The sequence below is a fragment of the Mesoplodon bidens genome (assembly GCF_964165515.1).
Source record: "Mesoplodon bidens genome assembly, contig: HAP1_SCAFFOLD_35, whole genome shotgun sequence".
Classification (NCBI taxonomy): Eukaryota; Metazoa; Chordata; class Mammalia; order Artiodactyla; family Ziphiidae; genus Mesoplodon; species Mesoplodon bidens.
The window spans coordinates 2398455-2415399 of NW_027672525.1; positions in this window are offsets into that span (position 1 = coordinate 2398455).

Genomic DNA, 16945 nt, shown 5'->3' on the forward strand with positions numbered 1-16945 from the left:
GAGGGGCCTTGTCTTTGTGGCTGGCCCAGTGTGAGTGGGGCTCTGCTGGTCTTTCTGCAGGAGTTGCCTGGCTGCCACCTGCTAAAGAAGAGGATGTGTCACCCATACCTGCCGCTGGAAATTCTCCCCAGGCAGAGGTGAGGAAGTAAAAAAGCAGTGGGGGCCGTGGCAGGAGGGGTATCTCAGGCAGGAAAATGGAAAGCTTCAAGAAGAGCATCTGGGACCAGGAGCATCCTGGCTGGCCTGCAGGCACCAAGTCAGCCTGCGTGCTGTCGCTGGTGTGGCTCCACAGCCCTTCCTCTAGGCTTGCAAGTGCTTGTACATATTCAGGTGTTTTACCTGGAAAGGGTGGGAAGAGTTTAGCTGCAGCAGGACTGGGGCTCAGCTCACATTTACTCACAGACGCCTCGACACAGTCCCCCAGCTTTGCAATGAGGATGCTCCTTGTGGGGGGGAGCGCTGCTGACTGCATGGGAGACGATTTCCCACCTCTGACCAACTTAAGAATTTTTTACCACTGGAGCAAGTGCGCTGATATGATTTTCCTCTGTATAAATGGTGGGTTCGGTTTTTCTCTTTTTCTTTTTTTCTTTTTGGTTCAAGGTAGATTTTATTTATTCCTATTTTTTTTAATCTGTTGATATAAACATGGAAATAATGCATTAATATAAAGACGTCTATGTGAAGGGAAAAACTTTTTTTCTGTTTTATTTTATTAAATATTATTTATTTATTTTTATTTTTTTAAAATTTATTTATTACTTTTATACAGCAGGTTCTTATTGGATATCTATTTTATACATATAAGTGTGCACATGTGAATCCCCGTCTCCCAATTCATCCCACCACCACCCTCACATGGCGTTCCCCCCTTGGTGTCCATATGTTTGTTCTCTACATCTGTGTCTCTATCTCTGCCCTGCAAACCGGTTCATCTGTATCATTTTTCTAGGTTCCACATATATGCATTAATATACAATATTGTTTTTTCTCTTTCTGACTTACTTCACTCTGTATGACAGTCTCTAGATCCATCAAGGTCTCTACAAATGACCCAATTTCATTCCTTTGTATGGCTGAGTAATATTCCATTGTATATATGTACCACATCATTATCCATTCGTCTGTCTGTGGGCACTTAGGTTGCTTTCATTACCTGGCTATTGTAAATAGTGCTGCAATGAACATTGTGGTGAATGTGTCTTTTTGATTTATGGTTTTCTCTGGGTATATGCCCAGCAGTGGGATTGCTGGATTATATGGTAATTCTATTTTTAGTTTTTTAAGGAACCTCCACACTGTTCCCCATAAAGACTGTATCAATTTACATTCCCAACAATAGTGGAAGAATGTTCCTTTTCTCCACACCTGCTCCAGCATTTGTTGTTTGTAGATTTTCTGATGATGCCCATTCTAACAGGTGTGACGTGACACCTCATTGTAGTTTCCAGTTCCATTTCTCTAATAATTAGTGATGTTGAGCAGATTTTCATGTGCGTACTGGCCATCTCTATGTCTTCTTGGAAGAAATGTCTATTTAGATCTTCTTCCATTTTTGTATTGGGTTTTTTGTTTTATTAATATTGAGCTGCATGAGCTGTTTATATATATTGGAGATTAATCATTTGTCCATTGATTCGTTTGCAAATATTTTCTGCCATTCTGAGGGCTGTCTTTTCATCTTGTTTGTAGTTTCCTTTGCTTTGCAAAAGATTTACGTTTCATTACGTCCCATCTGTTTAGTTTTCTTTTTTATTTCATTACTATAGGAGGTGGATCAAAAAAGATCTTGCTGTGATTTACGTCAGAGTATCCTTCGTAAGTTTTCCTCTCAGAGTTTTATACTATCCGGTCTTACATTATGGTCTCTAATCCATTTTGAATATATTTTTATGTATGGTGTTGGGGAGTGTTCTAATTTCATTCTTTTACATGTAGCTGTCCATATTTCCCAGCACCAATGATTGAAGAGACTGTCTTATATCCATTGTATTGTCTTGCCTCCTTTGTCATAGATTAGTTGACCATAGGTGTGTAGGTTTATCCCTGTGCTTTCTTTTTTTTTCCTTTTACACGTTTATTTGTGTATAATTGCTTTACAATGGAGTGTTCATTTCTGCTGTATAAAGAAGTGAATCAGCTATACATATACAAATATCACCAGATCCCCTCCATCTTGCATCTCCCTCCCAAACCCCATATCCCACCCCTTTATGTGGTCACAAAGCACCGAGCTGATCTCCCTGTTCTATGTGGCTGCTTCCCAGTAGCTATCGGTGTTACATTTGGTAATGTATTTATGTCCATGCCACTCTCTAACTTCGTCCCAGCTTACGCATCCCCCTTCTGGTGTCCTCAAGTCCTTTCTCTATGTCTGTGTCCTTAATACTGGCCTGCCACTAGGTTTTTTAAAATCTTGTTTATTCTTCATTAGGTTCTGTATATCTCTGTTAACATACAGTATTTGTTTTTCCCTTTCTGACTTACTTCACTGTGTAGGACAGATTCTAATTCCATCCACCTCAGTACAAATAACTCAGTTTTGCTTCTTGTTATGGCTGAGTAATATTCCATTGTATATATGTGCCAGATCTTCTTTATCCATTCATCTGTCGATGGACACTTAGGTTGTTTCTGTGTCCTGGCTATTGTAAATAGAGCTGCAATGAACATTTTTGTACAAAACTCTTTTAGAATTATGGTTTTTGCAAGGCAAATGCCCAGTAGTTGCATTGTTGTGTCGTGTGGTAATTCTAATGTTAGTTATTTAAAGGAACCTCTGTAATGTTCTCCCTAGTGTCCATATCAATTTACATTTCCACCCACAGTGCAAGTGTGTTCCCTTTTCTCCAATAAAGACCTCTCCAGCATTTATTGTTTTGTAGATTATTTTGATGATTGCCACTCTGACTGCTGTGAGGTGATACCTCATGGTAGTTTTGATTTGCATTTCTCTAATGATTAGTGATGTTCAGCATCCTTTCATGTGTTTCTTGGTAATCTGTATATCTTCCTTGGAGAAATGTCTTTAGGCCTTCTGCCCGTTTTTGGATTGGGTTGTTTGTTTTTGTGATATTGAGCTACATGAGGTGTTGCAAAATTTGCAGATTAATCTTTGTCAATTGCTTCATTTGAAAATATTTTCTCCCATTCTGAGGGTTGTTTTTGCATCTTGTTTATGTTTTCCTGTACTGTGTAAAAGCTTTTAAGTTTCATTAGGTCCCATTTGTTAATTTCTGGTTTTATTTCCATTTCTTTAGGAGGTGGGTCAAAAAGGATATTGCTGTGATTTATGTCATAGAGTGTTGTGCCTATGGTTTCCTCTAAGTGTTTTATAGTGTCTGGTCTTATATTTAGATCTCTAATCCATTTAGAGTTTATTTTTGTGTATGGTGTTATGGAGTGTTCTAATTTCATTCTTTTATGTGTAGGAGTTCAGTTTTCCCAGCACCAATTACTGAAGAGACTGTCTTTTCTCCATTGTATATCCTTAGCTCCTTTGTCATAGATGGGATAGCAATAGGTATGTAGGTTTATCCCTGGGCTTTCTGTCCTGTTCCATTGATCTGTGTTTATGCCAATCTACATACACTTGATTCCATCATGGAGCCATATACATACATAGGTTTCAAGATTATTACCAGTCAGATATATTCCTCTTCAGTGAATAGGGTGTTTTGTGTCCAGTTCATTGAGAATGGAGTAGGTCTTGTCTATTACATATTTGGTATATGGAATGAGATCTGTGCTAATTTCAAACTCTTCTTTTACATACCACCCCACGTCACCTTTCCCCTTAAGGAGGAATAAGTGTGTTTTCTAAATGTGTAACTCTGTTCACTTTTGAAATTCAGTTCATGGGTAGCCCTGTTTACATTCCCTCTATAAGTGATATATTACAAAAAGTTTCTTTTTTCTTTGTGGCTCATTTCACTTAGCATCATCGTACCTAAAGCCACTCATTATGCTGCTATTGGCCTTATGACAGTGATTTTATGTCTCAGTGACATTCCATTGTATATAAGTACCACAACATCTATATCCATTTTTTTTCATTTCCTGGGATATTTAAAGTGTACCAAAGTCGAGGTTCTTTTAAACAGAGCAGCCCTAAACTTTGGGCTGGCTGTGTGTTGTGGAATTTTAGTTTTCCCAAAATACACGCCCATGTGTGGAAGTGAGTTATGCTCTGTAGCTCTGTTTTAGAAAACAACATACTGTTCTCCAGAGAGACTGTTGGCAATTTACATCCTGTCCATAGGCATAGTCAGGCTCCTTTTTCTCCATGGCCTGTCCTGCATTTGTGGTTTTTACACTATTTGCTGATGGCCCATTTGACTGGAGGTAAGGGACACTTCTATGTAGTGTGGATTTGCAATGCCCGATGGCTTACTTGGCCAAAAAGGGCATATGCATTTTTTCCCGAATATATTCAAGAAAATACACATACTCCCTTTTCGGCCAAGGGCAACATTGTCGAAGTTCTGTCGCTTTTCATGTGCTTTAAAGATGACTCCAATCTACCTCTTGAAATCTGTTTCCTTCAATTCTGCCTTGCATTCAAATACTCTTCACTGCCTTACCTCAATATATTTCTGGATGATAGTTGTCCTTTATAACTCTGAAAGTTTGTGAATTGCTGTGCCCCTGATTTCCATTTTTCAACTCGCCTATTTGTGAGCTGGCTGCAACACTGCAGGATGGATTTAGGCCCTAGACTGGTTCTGGGGCTTCAGGCTGAGCCTCTGGTTAATTCTTCTTCCTGATGGGAACCTAGAGTGACATGTGCCCATCCAAACACCTACAGTTAATCTCTCATTTGTTTCTCCTCTTCCTGTTCATCCTCTGCACAATTTGCAAATTGTGCATAACAGGAGGGTAAAGGCGCTGATACTCCAAGTGGGGAGATTTTTACTAATGCAGATGGAATGGCGAAGCCGAGAACGACAAAAGGAAAAATGAGGTACCTTTTAGAAAACTTTCCCAATTACACAGTGTACCATCCACTGGGTTTCCCATGCAGGCTTTAACTGTAGGAAGATTCCCTTAAACCTGGAGAGTTGGGACCACTAGAATGGGTAGCACACAGTATTTTTCTAAGTGGTGTTACTTTGCTCACACAACCTCAGCAATCTTGTCAGCACCAAGTGTCCAGTCTTATGTCTCATCCAGCTGTGGGTGTAAAGGTGGACAATCCAGGTTTCATCACAGGCCCTGAACATAATTCTTAAGACTTTCTCTCTGTTTCGCCGTTTTTGCATTTTGCTTTTGAAATTTATTTTTATAAGGGTGTTAGGTGAATTTCAGTGCTGTGTTCATGCTGTTATACACACACATGATTCCTTTATGGAGACATGAGAATACATATGTTTTAAAATTCTTGGAGTCAGATATATTCATCTGAAGTGACTCGGGGGTGTTGAGTCCAGTTCATTGTGTCGGGAGTAGGTGATGTCTATTAAATACTTGGTTTATGTAACGGTATCTGTGCTAATTTAAAACCGTGGTTTTATGCATCACCCCACCTCACCTTTCCCCTTAAGCAGGCAGAATATTGTTTGCTAAATGTGTGACTCTGTTGTGTTTGTAATTCTGTTCATTCGTAGCCAAGTGTACATTCCCACTATGAGTGATAACTTATGATAAGATTCATTACTCTGTTATCTTTCCTAACTCAGTTCATGTGAAGCCATAGTTACAGGACCTTCATAAGTGATATATTATGATAAGTTTCTTTTTCTGTGTGACTTATTTCACTTAGAATCATCGTACCTGAATCCACTCATTTTGCTGCTACTGGTCTTATGACATTGATTTCCTGGCTGAGGGATATTCCATCGTACGTAAGTACCACAATTTCTTGAACCATTTTTGTCTTTCCTGGGATATTTAATGTGTACCCAAGTTGAGGTTCTTGTAAGCAGTGCAGCCCGAAATTTTTGGGTGGCTCTGTCTTATTGATTTTCAGTTTTCCCAAGGTATATTCCCTAGATTGGAAGTGCCCTTGGCTCTGTAGCTCTGTTGTTTACTTGTTTTAGGGAACACAATGCAATCCTCCTGAGAGGCAGTTGGCAATTTACATCCCGTCAATCAGCATAACAATGCTCCCTGTTCTCCAGGGCCTGTCTTGCATTTCTGATTTTTACACATTTTGCGGATGTCCCTTTTGATCAGAGGGGATTGATACTTCTGTGTAGTGCAGATTTGCATTGTCCGCTTGCTTGCTTGGCCAAAAAGGGTGTATGCGTTTTCTCCTGAATATATTCAGGAGAAAGTGCATACGCCCATTTTGGCCAAATGCATCATTGTCGATGTTGTGCCCCTCTTCCTGTGCTTTAAAGGTGATTCCAACGTACCTCTTGAAATCTGTTTCCTGCTATTCTGCCTCTCTTTCAAGTCTGCCTCGATGTCTTCCCTCAGCAGATTTTTGGATTATAGCTGTCCTTTATTACTCTGCCAGTTTGTGAATTGCAGTGCCCCTGAGCACCATTTGTCAACTCGTTTTTGTGAGCTGACCACAAGTCTAAAATTTTGCTTCGGGACCTCTACTGGTTCCCGGCAGGTGGCTGAGACTTTGGTTAATTATTCTTCCTGCCAGGCAATTAGAGTGACATGTTCACGTCCAAATGCCTAACAGCAACTCTCTCATTGGTTCTCGCTCCTCCCTTTCATAGTCTGCCAAATTGGCAACATGTGCGAACCAGGAGTTTAAAGGGCCTGTCTCTCCATGTTGGCAGATTGATAGTAAAGCAGTTGGAAAGTCAAAACGGAGCACCAGGAGAGGGACTATTACTTGAGTTTTAGAAATCTTTCGTATTCACAGTGTGTCCGTGATCTAGGGTTCCCATACATGTTATAGCTGTAGTAATATTCCCTTCAACCTGGAGAGTTTGGACCCATGGAATGGGGGCCACGCATTATTGCTTTCAAGGGTCTGCATTTGCTCACCCAATCTCACCAATCCTCTCATTCACAAGTGTACAGCCTTATGCCACATACAGCTGTCGTTGTAGATAGGGTCATTCCAGGTTTCATCAGAAACCCTGAAGGAATTGTAAAGAATTTCCCTGTTTTTTTTTTTTTGGTTTTGTCTTTGAAATTCATTTTTATAGTTCGTTTGAGCTGATTCTCACTGCCATGTTTACTGTAGTCTAGACACACTTGATTCCCTTACGGAGACATATCAAGACATAGGTTTTAAGATTCTAACTAGTCAGTTTTATTCCTCTGCAGGAAATACGGGGTATTGAGTCCCTTTCACTGAGGATGGTGTAGGTCTTCTCTGTTCCATAGTTGGTTTTTGGAATTGTACCTGTGCTTATATCACACTCTGGTTTTATGCATCACCCCACCTCTCCTTCCCCTTTAGGCAGGCAAAAGAGTGTTTTCTAAATGTGAGACTCTCTTCTCTTTCCTAACTCAGTTCATGTGTAGCCATGTTTACAGGATCTTCATAAGTGATATCTTATGATAAGTTTCTTTTTCTGTGTGACTTATTTCACTTAAAATCATCGTACCTGAATCCACTAATTTAGCTGCTACTGGCCTTATGACATTGATTTCATGGCTGAGGGATATTCCATTGTACGTAAGTACCACAATTTCTTGAACCATTTTTGTCTTTCCTGGGATATTTATGGTGTACTCAAGTTGAGGTTCTTGTAAGCAGTGCAGCCCTAAATTTTGGGGTGGTTCTGTCTTATTGATTTTCACATTTCCCAAGGTATTTTCCCTAGACTGCAAGTGCCCTTGGCTCTGTAGCTCTGTTGTTTACTTCTTTTAGGGAACACAGTGCACTCCTCCATAGAGGCAGTTGGCAATTTACATCCTGCCCATCAGCCTAAAAAGGCTCCCTGTTCTCCAGGGCCTGTCTTGCCTTTCTGGTTTTCACACATTTTGCGGATATCACTTTGACCAGTGGGAAGTGTTACTACTTTGTAGTGAACATTTGCATTGCCCACTTGCTTGCTTGGCCAAAAAGGGTGTATGAGTTTTTTCATGAATAAATTCAGGAGAAAACTTATACACCCATCTTGGCCAAGTGCATCATTGTCGAAGTTGTGCCCCTCTTCCTGTGCTTTACCGGCGATTCCAACGTACCTCTTGAAATCTGTTCCTGCTATTCTGGCTCGCTTTCAAGTCCAACTCGTTGCCTTCCCTCAACAGATTTTGGGACAATAGTTGTCCTTTATTACTCTGCCAGTTTGTGAATTGCTGTGCCCCTGAGCTCCATGTTTCAACTCGTTTCTTTGTGAGCTGAACGCAAGTCCTAAATTTTGGTTCAGGACCTATACTGGTTCCCGGTGGGTGCCTGAGACTTTGGTTAATTCTTCTTCCTGCCGAGAACTTATAGTTACATGTGCCCGTCCAAAGGCCTAACAACTTCTCTCTCATTGGTTCTCTCTCTTCCCTACAATCCTCTGCGAAATTTGCAACCTGTGGGAACCAGGAGGTTAAAGGGTCTGTCTCTACAAGTTGGGCGATTGATAGTAAAGCATTTGGAAAGTCAAACCGGAGCACCAGGCGAGGGACTATTCGTTGAGTTTTAGAAACATTTCGTATTCACAGTGTGTCCATTCTCTAGGTTTCCCATACATGTTTTAGCTGTAGTAATATTCCCTTTAACCTGGAGTGTTGTCACCCATGGAATGGGGGCCATGCATTATTGCTTTAAAGGGTCTGCATTTGCTCACACAATCTCACCAATACTCTCAGTCCCAAGTGTCCAGCCTTATGCCATATCCAGCTGTCATTTTAGATAGTGTCATTCCAGGGTTCATCATAGACCCTGAAGGAATTGTAAAGAGTTTCCCTGTTTTTTGTTTAGTTTTTAAAATTCCTTTTTATATTGTGTTTGAGCTGATTCTCACAGCCATGTTTATGCCAGTCTAGACACACTTGATTCCCTTATGGAGACATATCAATATATAGGTTTTATGATTTTACTAGTCAGATATATTCCTCTGCGGGAAATATGGGGTTTTGAGTCCCTTTCACTGAGGAAGGTGTAGGTCTTTTCTATTTCATAGTTGGTTTTTTGCACGGTACCTGTGCCTATATCAAACTCTGGTTTTATGCATCACCCCACCTCTCCTTCCCACTTAAGCAGGCATAAGAGTGTTTTCTAAATGTGAGACTCTGTTCTCTTTCCTAACTCAGTTCATGTGTAGCCATGTTTACAGGATCTTCATAAGTGATATCTTATGATAAGGTTCTTTTTCTGTGTGACTTATTTCACTTAGAATCACCGTACCTGAATCCACTCACGTTGCTGTTACTGGACTTATGTCATTGATTTCATGGCTGAAGGTTATTCCATCGTACGTAAGTACCACTATTTTTGAACTATTTTTATATTTCCTGGGATATTGAAGGTGTACCCTAGTTGAGGTTCTTCTAAGCAGTGGAGCCTTAAATTTAGGGGTGGCTCTGTCTTATTGATTTTCAGTTTTCCCAAGGTATATTCCCTGGACTTGATGTGCCCATGGCTCTGTAGCTCTGTTGTTTACTTGTTTTAGGGAACACAGTGCATCACTCCAGGGAGGAGGTTGGCAATTTACATCCCGCCCATCAGCATAACAAGGCTCCTGTTCTCCAGGGCCTGTCTTGCCTTTCTGGTTTTTACATATTTTGTGGATGTCCCTTTTGACCTGTGGGAAGTGATACTTCTTTGTAGTGCAGATTTGCATTGCCCGCTTGCTTGCTTGGCCAAAAAGGGCGTATGCGTTTTCTCCTGAATATATTCAGGAGAAAACGCATACGCCCTTTTTTGCCAAGTGCATCATTTTCGAAGTTGTGCCCCTCTTCCTGTGCTTTACAGGCGATTCCTACGTACCTCTTGAAATCTGATTCCTGCTATTCGGCCTCGCTTTCAAGTCAGCCTCGTTGCCTTCCCTCAGCAGATTTTTGGACGATAGTTTTCCTTTATTACTCTACCAGTTTGTGAACTGCTGTGGCCCTGAGCTCCATTTTTCAACTCGTTTTTTTGTGAGCTGAACGCAAGTCCAAAATTTTGGTTCATGACCTATACTGGTTCCCGATGGGTGGCTGAGACTTTGTTTAATTCTTCTTCCTGCCGGGAAACTAGAGTGACATGTGTCCCTGCAAATACCTAACAGCTACTCTCTCATTGGTTCTCCCTATTCCCTTCCATCCTCTGCGTAATTGGCAACTTGTGTGAACCAGGAGCTTAAAGGGGGTGTCTCTCCAAGTTGAGAGATTGATAGTAAAGCAGTTGGAAAGTCAAACAGGAACACCAGGAGAGTGACTATTCGCTGAGTTTTAGAAACCTTTCGTATTCACAGTGTGTCAATTCTCCAGGTTTCCCGTACATGTTATAGCTGTAGTAATATTCCCTTCAACCTGGAGAGTTGGGACCCATATAATGGGTGCCATGCATTATTGCTTTAAAGGGCCTGCATTTGCTCACCCAATCCTACCAATCCTCTCAGTCCCAAGTGTGCAGCCTTATGACACATCCAGCTGTCAGTGTAGATGGGGTCATTCCTGGTTTCCTAAGAGAGCCTGAAATAATTGTAAAGTATTTCCCTTTTTTTTTTGTTTTGTTTTTGACATTTCTTTTTATAGTGGGTTTGAGCTGATTCTCGCTGCCATGTTTATGCCAGTCTAGACACACTGGATTCCCTTACAGAGATATATCAATACATAGGTTTTATGATTCTTACTAGTCAGATATATTCCTCTGCGGGAAATATGGGGTTTTGATCCCTTTCACTGAGGAAGGTGTAGGTCTTGTCTATTCCATAGTTTGTTTTTGGAACGATACCTGTGCTTATATCAAACTCTGGTTTAATGCATCACCCCACCTCTCTTTCCCCCTTAAGCAGGCATAAGAGTGTTTTCTAAATGTGAGACTCTGTTCTTTTTCCTAACTCAGTTCATGTGTAGCCATGTTTACAGGATCTTCATAAGTGTTATCTTATGATAAGTTTCTTTATTGTGTGACTTATTTCATTTAGAATCAGCATAACTGAATCCAATCACTTTGCTGTTACTGGTCTTATGACATTGATTTCATGGCTGAAGGATATTCCATCGTACGTAATTACCACTATATTTGAACTATTTTTATATTTCCTGGGATATTTAAGGTGTACCCTAGTTGAGGTTCTTGTAAGCAGTGGAGCCCTAAATTTGGGGGTGGCTCTGTCTTATTGATTTTCAGTTTTCCAAAGGTATATTCCCTAGACTTGAAGTGCCCATGGCTCTGTAGCTCTGTTGTTTACTTGTTTTAGGGAACACAATGCACCAATCCAGGGAGGCAGTTGGCAATATACATCCCGCCCATCAGCATAACAAGGATCCTGTTCTCCAGGGCCTGTCTTGCCTTTCTGGTTTTTACATATTTTGTGGATGTCCCTTTTGACCTGTGGGAAGTGATAATTCTTTGTAGTGCAGATTTGCATTGCCCGCTTGCTTGCTTTGCCAAAAAGGGCGTATGTGTTTTCTCGTGAATATATTCTGGAGAAAACACATACACCCTTTCTGGCCAAGTGCAACATTGGCGAGGTTGTGCCCCTCTTCATGTGCTTTACAGGCGATTCCTATGTACCTCTTGAAATCTGATTCCTGCTATTCTGCCTCGCTTTCAAGTCGGCCTCGGTGCCTTCCCTCAGAAGATTTTTGGAAGAGAGTTGTCCTTTATTACTCTGCCAGTTTGTGAACTGCTCTGCCCCTGAGCTCCATTTCTCAACTCGTTTTTTGTGAGCTGAACACAAGTCCACAATTTTGGTTTAGGACCTATACTGGTTCCCGGTGGTTGGCTGAGACTTTGTTTAATTATTCTTCCTGCCAGGAAATTAGAGTGACATGTGCCCGTCCAAATGCCTAACAGCTACTCTCTCATTGGTTCTCCCTCTTCCCTTCCATCCTCTGTCAAACTGGCAACCTGTGCGAACCAGGAGCTTAAAGGGTTATCTCTCCAAGTTGGGAGATTGATAGTATAGCAGCTGTAAAGTCAAACAGGAACACCAGGAGAGGGACTATTCGTTGAGTTTTAGAAACCTTTCGTATTCACGGTGTGTCCATTCTCTATGTTACCCGTACATGTTATTTATGTAGTAATATTCCCTTCAACCAGGAGAGTTGGGACCAATATAATGGGTTCCATGCATTATTGCTTTAAAGGGTCTGCATTTGCGCACCCAATCTCACCAATCCTCTCAGTCCCAAGTGTCCAGCCTTATGCCACATCCAGCTGTCATTGTAGATAGGGTCATTCCAGGTTTCCTAAGAGACCCTGAAATAATTGTAAAGGATTTCCCTGTTTTTTTGTTTTGTTTTTGACATTTCTTTTTTTTTTTTTTTTTTTTTTTTTTTTTTTTTTTTTTTTTTGCGGTATATGGGCCTCTCACTGTTGTGGCCTCTCCCATTGTGGAGCACAGGCTCCGGACGTGCAGGCTCAGTGGCCATGGCTCACGGGCCTAGCCACTCCATGGCATGTGGGATCTTCCCAGACTGGGACACGAACCCATGTCCCCTGCATTGGCAGGCAGACTCTCAACCACTGCGCCACCAGGGAAGCCCGACATTTCTTTTTATAGTGGGTTTGAGCTGATTCTTGCTGCCATGTTTATGCCAGTCTAGACACACTTGATTCCCTTACGGGGACATATCAATACACAGGTTTTATGATTCTTAATACTCAGATATATTCCTCTGCGAGCAATATGGTGTTTTGATCCCTTTCACTGAGGAAGGTGTAGGACTTGTCTATTCCATAGTTTGTTGTTGGAACGGTACATGTGCTTATATCAAACTCTGGTTTTATGCATCACCCCACCTCTCCTTCCCCCTTAAGCAGGCATAAGAGTGTTTTCTAAATGGAGACTCTGTTCTCTTTCCTAAGTCAGTTCATGTGTAGCCATGTTTACAGGATCTTCATAAGTGATATCTTATGATAAGTTTCTTTTTCTGTGTGACTTATTTCATTTAGAATCATCGTACCTGAATCCAATCACTTTGCTATTACTGGTCTTATGACATTGATTTCATGGCTGAAGGATATTCCATCGTATGAAAGTACCACTATATTTGAACTATTTTTATATTTCCTGGGATATTGAAGGTGTACCCTAGTTGAGGTTCTTGTAAACAGTGGAGCCCTAAATTTGGGGGTGGCTCTGTCTTATTGATTTTCAGTTTTCCAAAGGTATATTTCCTACACTTGAAGTGCCCATGGTTCTGTAGCTCTGTTGTTTACTTGTTTTAGGGATCACAATGCACCACTCCAGGGAGGCAGTTGGCAATTTACATCCCGCCCATCAGCATAACAAGGCTCCTGTTCTCCAGGGCCTGTCTTGCCTTTCTTGTTTTTACATATTTTGTGGATGTCCCTTTTGACCTGTGGGAAGTGATACTTCTTTGTAGTGCAGATTTGCATTGCCCGCTTGCTTGCTTGGCCAAAAAGGGCGTATGCGTTTTCTCGTGAATATATTCTGGAGAAAACGCATACGCCCTTTCTGGCCAAGTGCATCATTGGCGAGGTTGTGCCCCTCTTCCTGTGCTTTACAGGCGATTCCTACGTACCTCTTGAAATCTGATTCCTGCTAATCTGCCTCGCTTTCAAGTCGGCCTAGGGGCCGTCCCTCAGCAGATTTTTGGACGAGAGTTGTCCTTTATTACTCTGCCAGTTTGTGAACTGCTGTGCCCCTGAGCTCCTTTTTTCAACTCGTTTTTTGTGAGCTGAACGCAAGTCCACAATTTTGGTTTAGGACCTATACTGGTTCCCGGTGGTTGGCTGAGACTTTGTTTAATTATTCTTCCTGCCGGGAAATTAGAGTGACATGTGCCCGTCCAAATGCCTAACAGCTACTCTCTCATTGGTTCTCCCTCTTCCCTTCCATCCTCTGACAAATTGGCAACCTGTGCGAACCAGGAGCTTAAACGGGGTGTCTCTGCAAGTTTTGAGATTGATAGTAAAGCAGTTGGAAAATCAAACAGGAACACCAGGAGAGTGACTATTTGCTGAGTTTTAGAACCCTTTCGCATTCACAGTGTGTCAATTCTCCAGGTTTCCCGTACATGTTATAGCTGTAGTAATATTCCCTTCAACCTGGAGAGTTGTGACCCATATAATGGGAGCCATACATTATTGCTTTAAAGGGTCTGCATTTGCTCACCCAATCTCACCAATCCTCTCATTCCCAAGTGTCCAGCCTTATGCCACATCCAGCTGTTACTGTAGATAGAGTCATTCCAGGTTTCCTAAGAGAGCCTGAAATAATTGTAAAGGATTTCCCTGTTTTTTTGTTTTGTTTTTGACATTTATTTTTATAGTGGGTTTGAGCTGATTCTCGCTGCCATGTTTATGCCAGTCTAGACACACTTGATTCCCTTACAGAGACATATCAATACATAGGTTTTATGATTCTTACTAGTCAGATATATTCCTCTGCGGGAAATATGGTGTTTTGATCCCTTTCACTGAGGAAGGTGTAGGTCTTGTCTATTCCAAAGTTTGTTTATGGAACGGTACCTGTGCTTATATCAAACTCTTGTTTTATGCATCACCCCACCTCTCCTTCCCCCTTGAGCAGGCATAAGCGTGTTTTCTAAATGTGAGACTCTGTTCTCTTTCCTAACTCAGTTCATGTGTAGCCATGTTTACAGGATCTTCATAAGTGATATCTTATGATAAGTTTCTTTTTCTGTGTGACTTATTTCATTTAGAATCATCGTACCTGAATCCAATAACTTTGCTGTTACTGGTCTTATGACATTGATTTCATCGCTGAACATATTCCATCGTACGTAAGTACCACTATATTTGGACTATTTTTATATTTCCTGGGATATTGAAGGTGTACCCTAGTTGAGGTTCTTGTAAGCAGTGGAGCCCTAAATTTGGGGGTGGCTCTGTCTTATTGATTTTCAGTTTTCCAAAGGTATATTCCCTAGACTTGAAGGACCCATGGCTCTGTAGCTCTGTTGTTTACTTGTTTTATTTTTTTATTTATTTTTTTTTTCTGCAATGTTAGTAATCTATTTTCTGGAATATTATATACATCTGTATATAGTATAATGTGATGTAATATAATGTAAAAAGGAGCACAAGGGAAGAAGAACGGGGGCTCTGGCCAGCCAGGAGCGGGGAGGGACTCACACAGACGCAGTTATTGCCGAGTTCAAGCGTTCATGTGCAGTGGTGGGCTGCTAGCCGTGTATTACATTATCACAAAGGCACAAATTTGTAAAAGCGCCAGGCATGGGCTAACCAGGACCATGTTTCATGAAGCCGGGATAATGATTAATTCCGTTCGGTGCACAGGAATCCAGAAAGAAAAAGGTAACTACAAGCATCACAACGTCCCATTCCCATGGCCGGAAGGGAGACGAGACAGAACCACCCGCAGTGTCTGGGAGTCCTGCCCTCCAGCACCGAGGTGACTTCTGAGTTTCCACCTCCTGGAAAGCGTGGTGATGGAGAAATGCCATGTCACACTTACGCACGAGTCCTCCTAAGGGTGAGCGGTGACGCGGATGTGACCCCGCTGGAGCCGAGCCTCTGTATGTACAGATGAGGGTGAATCACGCTCCAGAAAGCACAGCCCACTCGTGTTCCCACCAGCAGCACATCCGTGTGCCTGCTTCCGGAATCTTCAGGAACACAAAGCATTACCATTTAGGGGAGAAAAGTTCTTACCATCTTGTGCAGCCACAAGGTGCATGTTACCATGTTCTTATTTCGCCTTTCTTTAGCAATTTGTGAGGCTGGACCTCTTATATTTGTTCATTGTCCTTCCCAGTTTTTCTTTTGTGAATACTTGCTTGGATCTTTGACCCTTTTTTTGTTGTTGGGGTGGAGACATTGGGCTGCCTTCTCATTGATCTGTAAGGGTATTTTATACTTGAATCATGAGCACATCGCTATGGTGACTAATCAGTAACTGAACCAAAGCACTCCAGGGTCTCCGACTGTGAGCTTGGTAGAACGTCTCTGACCCCTGGAGGATGCTGGGCCCGGCGCCCTGGCTCTGGAACCTGCTCTGTGGCGGCATGTGTGCCCGGCAAGCTCCGGGTGCTGCAGGGCAAACACGCGGGCAGAAGGGGCTCTGAACAGACGCCCCCTCTCACTGCCCCCTGCTCCAACTGCCTCTTCCTCAGCGCACAAAGAGCGTGAAGATGCTCATGCACGTTAACAAGCCACACATTATGCTTCCAGAATTATTTGACATTTGGATTTGCCCTGAAGTGTGAAAGGCTCCCATTGTGTCCAGACTCACATGCGCCACGAGCTCTCATGGTGTCCTGGTTAGGAGGCTGCTTCTCGTTTCCATCCTTACATTACAAGCACTTTCCTCTTGGAGTCTGAGGACAATGTTTCAGTTATACAACCAGAAAAGAGCAACTTGTGCACGGGCGTCAAGTCAATGAATCATGAATCCTCCTACACCATACTTGGAGCCTATGTGGAGATGCCGAAAGGCTTTTTTCCCCACACATGGGTTAACTGGAGGCTCCACTTGTTAGCAGTGAAAAGGAGGCCTCACGTCGAGAGGATGGACGGACAGATGGAGCACAGAGCAGAGCAGGAGAGAGAGGAAAGGATAGAAGCACAGGGAAATGTCCTGCTCTCCTTGGAGGTCAACGTTTGACCCCTCTTAAAAGAGAAAGCCGTAAATTTTCATTTCTACCCAAGTCATTTTATAACATCCTATTTTTTTTTACATTTTTAAAGTATTTTTTTAATGTTTTAATTAGTTTCTGCTTTATAACAAAGTGAATCAGTCATACATATACATCTGTTCCCACATCCCTTCCCTCATGCATCTCCCTCCCTCCCACCCTCCCCATCCCACCCCTCCAGGCGGTCACAAAGCACCGAGCTGATCTCCCTGTGCTCTGTGGCTGCTTCCCACTATGTATCTACCTTACATTTGTTAGTGTATATATATCCATGCCTCTCTTTCGTTTTGTCACAGCT